This window comes from Microtus ochrogaster, unplaced genomic scaffold (assembly GCF_000317375.1).
Source record: "Microtus ochrogaster isolate Prairie Vole_2 unplaced genomic scaffold, MicOch1.0 UNK10, whole genome shotgun sequence".
Taxonomy (NCBI): domain Eukaryota; kingdom Metazoa; phylum Chordata; class Mammalia; order Rodentia; family Cricetidae; genus Microtus; species Microtus ochrogaster.
Window position 1 is genome coordinate 1,774,719 of NW_004949108.1, and position 7,438 is coordinate 1,782,156.

A 7,438-nucleotide genomic window follows, 5' to 3' on the forward strand; every position below is an offset into this window, starting at 1 on the left:
TGCTCTCCTCTCTAGGCAATATGTGATTTGCAGGATTGGCTGTGCATCCATGTCGAGGCTGAGCCCACAGGCAGCACAGCCCCCTCCACCACTGTCCCTTTGCATGTTCAGAGGCAGCTGTCAAAAGCTGGCTCTCTTGTCCTAACAGACATGGAGGAGCGTGAGTACATAAACACATTATTTTTGTGCGTGTTTGTTATATGTGTAGTGTATCTTATGTGATGTGTTTACCAGTGTATGTAGTCATGTGTTCCTACATGCAAGCAGGTGGAAGCCAGAGCAGGATGTGTGAAGTCTTCTTCCATTGCTTTCTGGCTTACTGTCTTGCAACAGTGTATCTTGTTGAATTAGAAATGGTGTTTCAGCGAGTCTGTGAACTCAGTTCCTGGTGGTTAAAGAGCAAAGACTTTTCACCACTGAGCCGTGTCCCTAGCTCACCAATACAGATGTGCACCGACATTTGTGGACATGGGCTTATGAGAGAGGATAGTCTTCATGCCACTAAAGCAGCATTCTCTCTGTCCTTGAAAGGATTGTATGTGAATTCATCCAGAGGTCAGAGAGAAGGAAAAGTGAGTCCAATCAGAAAAGAACAGAAATTAGAACTGACAGAGAAGAGACATAGAGAATGCCTCTGAACTCATAATCTTTGCTTTGAGACCAGCAGAAAAGGTGCAGGAAGCTTAGCCCTCGGGACAGAAAGCTACATTTTCAAACTGAAAAGTCCCGCCACAGACTCATTTTTTGAGTGCTTGATCCCCAGAGGGATGAAATCTCAGATTGTGGTGGACCCTGCAGAGGCAAGGCCTACATGGCAGAGGTAGACACCCTAGTAGGCCTTTGAAGATGAGGGCCGATTACCCAGTGAAATGTCTCCACCGTGTACCTCTGTCCCCAGGAATGAGCCAAGCCCCTCTCCACTCCGCTCTTCCCACTCTGATGCCACTTGTGCACGTGTAGGTCAAGAGACACGCCCCCTCCCTTGTGCTGCATCTGCCACAACACAAGCTAGTAATGCTCAGTCTGCCCAGAGAACAAAGAGAAGCCTTTATTTCCACCAGCCTGAAGCCGGTCTAGAACCAGCTCTCATCCCCAAAGACACTGGGTTCATTGTGCCAATGCAGGCATGAAGAAAACAATCACGAAGAAACAAGTATTGGGTTCAACTCTTAAGCTGGGTGAAATAAAACCTCAGTTTCCACTTTTAATTTTTTGAAGATTTGCTATTTTATTTGTGTGTTTATATGACTGCGTTATGTCCATGTGTCTGTGTGTGTATGAGAATATATGCTCACATGAACAGGGAGACCAGCAGGGATTCTGGATCCAGTTATAAGCTTTGTGAGCTGCCTGTCATTTAACTACTCTGCAAGTCCCCTCCATTTTAACCAAATTATTGTTTCTCATAAGTTTTACAGAATAAGCTAGATAATTATTTGTATAAAATTCTGTGAACCTTTTTATGCATAAGGCAACCAAAATTAACTTTTGTTGTTATCTGTAATTATTACACCATTCATGCTTTTAAAAGTCCATGAAACGCATTTCAATCTGTACACGGGGCTTTGGACTCTTCTACCTGGAACACAGGCGATCACATTGTCTAGTTGGGCAGTGGTTCATGCTTGGTCAGTGGCAAGAATCAGTGGCTCCAATGTTCTGATGATGTCAACCAGACCAATGCATATGGAGTGGCTGATCAGTTCACTGTTGACAGGAACACAGATTCCTAGAGAGTACACTCACCCACCTCTAAAAGGAGGTGTATACACACACACACACACACACACACACACACACACACACACACACACAAATTCTAATTGTTCTTAATAATAATGAAAAAAAAACAGAGTCAGCTATTGGGCAAAAGCTGAAGGATCAGAGAAGAGAGTGGCTAGTCACTAGAGTTCTTACCTCTACCACTGCTCAGGGCAATCCTGTCCTAGGCCTTCTCAGAGGGCCTAGACTGACTGCTCAGACTGTACCGAGCTCCTGTCTCCTCCTACCTTATATTACTCTCTCCGCCCGGCCTGATCATTCCTGTTCACCTCCCTAGTGCTGGGATTAAAGGCACGGGATCTCAAGTGCTGGGATCACCTTTGTGTGAGCTCTGTTTCCCTTTTAGACTGGATCGATTTCATGTAGCCCAGGGTGGCCTTGAACTAACAGAGATCCATCTGCCTCTGACTCCTGAGTGCTGGGATTAAAGTTGTGTGCTACCACTCCCCAGCCTCTAGTGGCTTAGCTCTTATCTTCAGGCAAACTTTATTTGTTAAAGCACAAGCAAAATAACACCGTGTGTGTGTGTGTGTGTGTGTGTGTGTGTGTGTGTGTGTGTGTATATATATGTATGGATAGGATGATTGGTATTTGTGAATTACTGTTTTAAGAAAATTGTATTGGTACTGTTTCTTGTATATTGATATATTGAATATTGAATGTGAGTGTTTCTACCTCTATTTTTGTATAAGAGTATGCTTATAACGTTGTCTATATTGTATTGATACATCTACCATATTACAATGTACATTTCTACCTCTGATACTATTTATATAATAATAACATTGTTTACATTTGATATGTAATGACATTGTTTACAGTTGAAGATCATTGTCTTCATTATATTGCACAGTTGTTTATTCTCTTAGTCTTCAAGTTAGATAGGTATTGAGAATTATATGTTTGTCATATTTATTTTTAGGTTAGTAAGGTTTTTTTAGATACATAGAGATTATATTTAGTATAGATAGTATAATCTTCAGCCTCTTTGAAGAGCTGTAGAAAATGGCCTTTAATCTAACCTACTATTCTGTGCCAACGAGACACAATCACTCCTGGTGACACCACTCTACTCCCGAGAGAACGTTGAGCACCAAAGACACTCCACTGGGAGCTTGTCTTATTGGCAGAACTGGCCTTTGGGTTAAGAAAAGCACATACCTCAACTACTGACAAAGATACAGCATATCCATAAGTGGATGAAAGCGGATTGTCTTATCTTGCCAAGACAGGATAGGATAGTTCTAAGAAAGTTCCTTGCCTTTAATAATGGTATGTCAGTTATGTTATGCCTTAGCCAAAGTTGGTTGACTCAACATTACAAACAAGACTTTGGGTGATTACCCAGGTAGTCAGTTGTCTCTGTCATTCGTTGCACGTTTTGGATATTTCTCGTTTGTTAAGTAATATTAACTCCCTTCTCAGATCTTTGACGGAGTTAAAGATTATATAATTATAGTTACTCTCTACATTATTTAGACTCATTGAGATAAAATGTTTAACAAAACTTTTGTTGTATGTTTCTTGCTCAATATTGTTTGTTATATTTATTATTTGTTACTATTGTATATAGTTGTATTTGGTTTGGCTCTATCTTATTTAGACAAAAAGGGGAGATGTAGGAGAGACCCAGCCAATCACCTTGCTAGCAGGGGGCAGGGTCCCCCGAGGATATTTTTTACTTATAAAGATTACGGGGGTGCTCCCAACAGCCCCTTCTGCTTTCCTGTTCTCCGCGGAAACCTGTGGTTCTGTAAGTCTATTTCCCCATTAAAGCTGTATATATTATTACAATCTGTCTGCATTCATTTATGCTGCTACACATATGTATGTATAGGTTGCCACCCTCCAATAAATGCTTCTGAAGCTGATGGACTCCTTCAGGAAGTATCCTAGGGCTTAGTTTCAATTTGATCATGTTTCCAAATAGACTCAGCTTTCCCTTAGCCACCAACAGAGCTGGACACACATGGGACTGCATTGGGACTGCATAGAACGGCCTATGACTGGCATTGGCAACCATAGTGCTTTCAGGGCAAGCTCTTTAGATGTGTGGCAGCTAAATGATATTCTTACAGAAGAATGATGTAACAATTGCCTGCCCCTGAGGTTTTCTCCAAACCACGAGCATCTAGATCAATTGTTTGTTCTTTTAAAAGATTACTAGCGAAGCTGTAACAATGACAGGAATCATGTTAGGAAGACCCTCATGGTGGACTCTGTAGCTGGAGTGAATCGCCTCTTGGTCTGCTCAGAGGACCAGCAGGAACAGAAGGCCAAGGGTGCCACTTCTACATCAGTCTTTACCGATGAGGGTGTGGCCACCTGCTTGGCTCCTCTCTTTCAATGATGTCCCTGTAAACTATTCTCTAAGCCCCAAAGTGGGGATCTCTGGGCCTGATTGATGAGAAATTTGTTTCTTACCTCCCTTCAAGAAAATCCATTTCAGGGTCAGGGAGGCTGCAGAAGAACAGACCCGATTGCCAGGGTTCCCACTGCTGGTGACAATGAAGATGTTCTCGTGGCATGTGCCAAACCCACTCCTCCTCACAGACCCAGCCTGGAGGAAGCCAGCATCTCCACAGATTCCTGGCTCCTGTCCATCAACCTCAGGAGGAACCCAGCTACTGGGGAGAACAGCTCATGACTCAAAATCAGGTCCTGTTGCTAACACAGCAAGACCTCCATCCAAAGACAAAGTGTAATCAGAGAATATTAGAATTTGTTCTCCTCAGTAGAGACAAGACCCAGCAAAGTTGCAATGGGGTCAATGCTATGATCTAAGGCACACACACACCCCTATCTGTAAGTATCAGCTTGTGCTATATACTTAGGCCTCCTAGGATGTACACACATACACTCACACACCCACTCATATGTACGTGCATTTATACATGACTATACATGTGCAATACATTCATGAACTGCACAGGTGCTCACACAGACACATATACACTCATGCACACGTGCTTAAATATACATTCTCACACACATCCATACATGTACAATGTACTCAGGCCTGCACGGATTCATGCCTTGATACATGAATACATACAAATCAGTTTTGAAGTTGCAACAATGATACCAATACATACATAGACCTAGACTTGAGCAATGCCAGTTACTAATTCTGAAACCTGAACAAGTCCCTCATGAGGCCAACATTTTCCATCATGCCATGTTCCTTACACAACAGCAAATTCAGGGGACCATGAAGAGAACCCTTCTCTTTCCTCATTTGTTTTAAACTTAAATGAAACAGAAGAAAGATAAGGACTTAGACCCTTCAGGTTGTAGTGGCTGGTGATCGACACTGAGATGCACCAATGGCAAGGATGCAGAGAATAAAGGACACATACTACACCATCTTCTTCCACAGTTCAGGAATCATTGCAGAAAAGAGAAGCAAGAAGACGTAAGAGTCCAAGGCAGTGGAGGATTACAAGGAAACAGTGCCTTCCAGCAGGGCAGCTGCATATACAAACTCAAGGCTGTTGCAGCAGTACACACGAGACCGGCATAATGACAAGCCAGGCCAAATCCCAGCACAGAGAGCAGACATTCACAGAACCCATAGCTAGCTGTAGAGCAACTGGCAATTGCTAACTGCTGGGAAAGACAGTTTTCTCTAAGAGGGTAAGCTGACCACAGTCCAGTGGAAGGTCACGTGTCCATGAATATATGGGCAGTATGGATTCATCCTGATGCTAAAAAAAAAAAAAAGGAGAAAAAGAAAAGAAATCAAGTTAGGTGGGCAGCAAAGCAAGGGATGGATCTGGGAAAAACTGGTTGACAGGGCGGGGGGGGGGTGCTGGGAATATAATCAACATGTTGTGCAAAACTCTCAAGGAATTAATTTTTAAAAAAACAACCTAGAATGGCCCCTAAACAAAAGATGAGTGCTCATCTTGAGCAATTGAGATTTTTCACTAAAATGAAAAGTATTTTACCAAAAACAAAGAAACAAATGAATAATAAATAATAAAGTACTGGGACATACGTAAAGTGGTAAAACCACTCTATCAAAATAGAATCTCAGACCGGTGAGTTCCTCCTGAAAACAATCTATTGTAGAGCTGAACTGAAGGGCACCATCCCCTAAACAAAAGCTGAGCTGTGGTATCCCTCTGAGTGAGCACACGTCCGTGGACTCTGATGTCATTAAAACAAAAGTGGATGCTCGCATGACCTGCCCCATCCCTGCTGCTAGTGAGGAAATGGGAACATGAGAGCCAATGAAAGGAAGCCCATAAATCATACCATGGCTCCCCAGCCACTGTTCTTCAAAGTCCAAGTGGAACGCTGTCCCCAGAAAGAACCGGGTAACCCCCAAGTTACCATGGAATCTTATGAGAAGCGCTTCTTCATTTTTCTGGAGTATCAAAAAGGTAGAAGAGAAAAAGGACACGGGATGAAGTGGGGCTGTTAGGTCAAGGTCACGTAAGGGAGCATTTTTGTGCCACAAGGGTTTAGGGTGTCTGTTGTGGGTTGAATGTCGTATGCACCCCAAATTCATACATCGAAGCTCTCACTTTCAATGCGACAGGGTCTGGAAATGGGGCCCTCGAGTGTTATTTAGATGAGGCCTTGAGGTTAGATGGATTAAGAGTTCTTATAGGATGAGGACACTGGTTAACAGCTCGCATTGTCAAGGACTTGGTGTGCAAGCAGAAGGATGCAAATTCCCGGGGCTCGTGTACGAGAGCAGTGTGGTGGCCTGTGCTCGTGACACTAGGCTGGCAGGCTCTAGGTGGCTCTCTAGGGTTCACCGGCTAGTCAACCTACACACACCGGGGAATTGTAGGTAAAATGGAGAGAACTGATCTCAAAACCTAAGGTGGACTATGACCTGAGGAATGGCACCTTAAGTTGATCTCCGGCCGTCACACAAGTTGGTACAATTTTATTGTATTCCTTGGCTCAAAATCCATACCCCATTTTTATGGACCACTGCATTGTGCTGCTCTGGCTGCTGTGATATAGCTGTGAGCCCCGAGAACCAGAGGGGTTGTTTGTCTCTGCTCTGGAGGCCAAGGGCTGAGGACCCAGCATTCAGTTTCTGATAAAGGCTGTCCTCCGGGCTTGCAGAAGATTGCCTTCTTACCATGTCTGAGCAAAGCAGAAGAAGCACTGCTGGCCTATCCCCGTTCTTACTGTATCTAACTTCTTGTTGTCTACGTGTATATGTGGGCGTGCATGTGTGCATGCGTGAGGGGCAGAATAGGGACGTTCTGAGTATTGGAGACATTCTTATAAACAAATATGATTTCTCAAAGATTTGCTTTTGATTGTTGGATTAATATTTAAATTTATTTTTACAGGGAATTTATTCAGGTGTCATTTTAATAGAAATGTAATTGATTGGGTGCGTGTGTAAATGACCTTTTGCCACAGCCTGTTATGGCAGCCTTAGGCAGAAAAGAAAAAAATGACTATTTGTTGCTTGAAAAAATAAGGCCTGCACACATCACTGGGGTATCTCAAAAACCAAACATTTCAAGGAACATGAGAAACTGTGCTAGCCCAAGGGTGTGGTTGCCTTCCTTTGTTACTTCCCATCTGAAAATAGGGATTGGTGGTAAGCCATCTTGGCAAGCTTTTCACCTCACGTGGAGAGGGCCCCTTACTCTACCCCAGCCCAGCCCAGCCAGTCCAG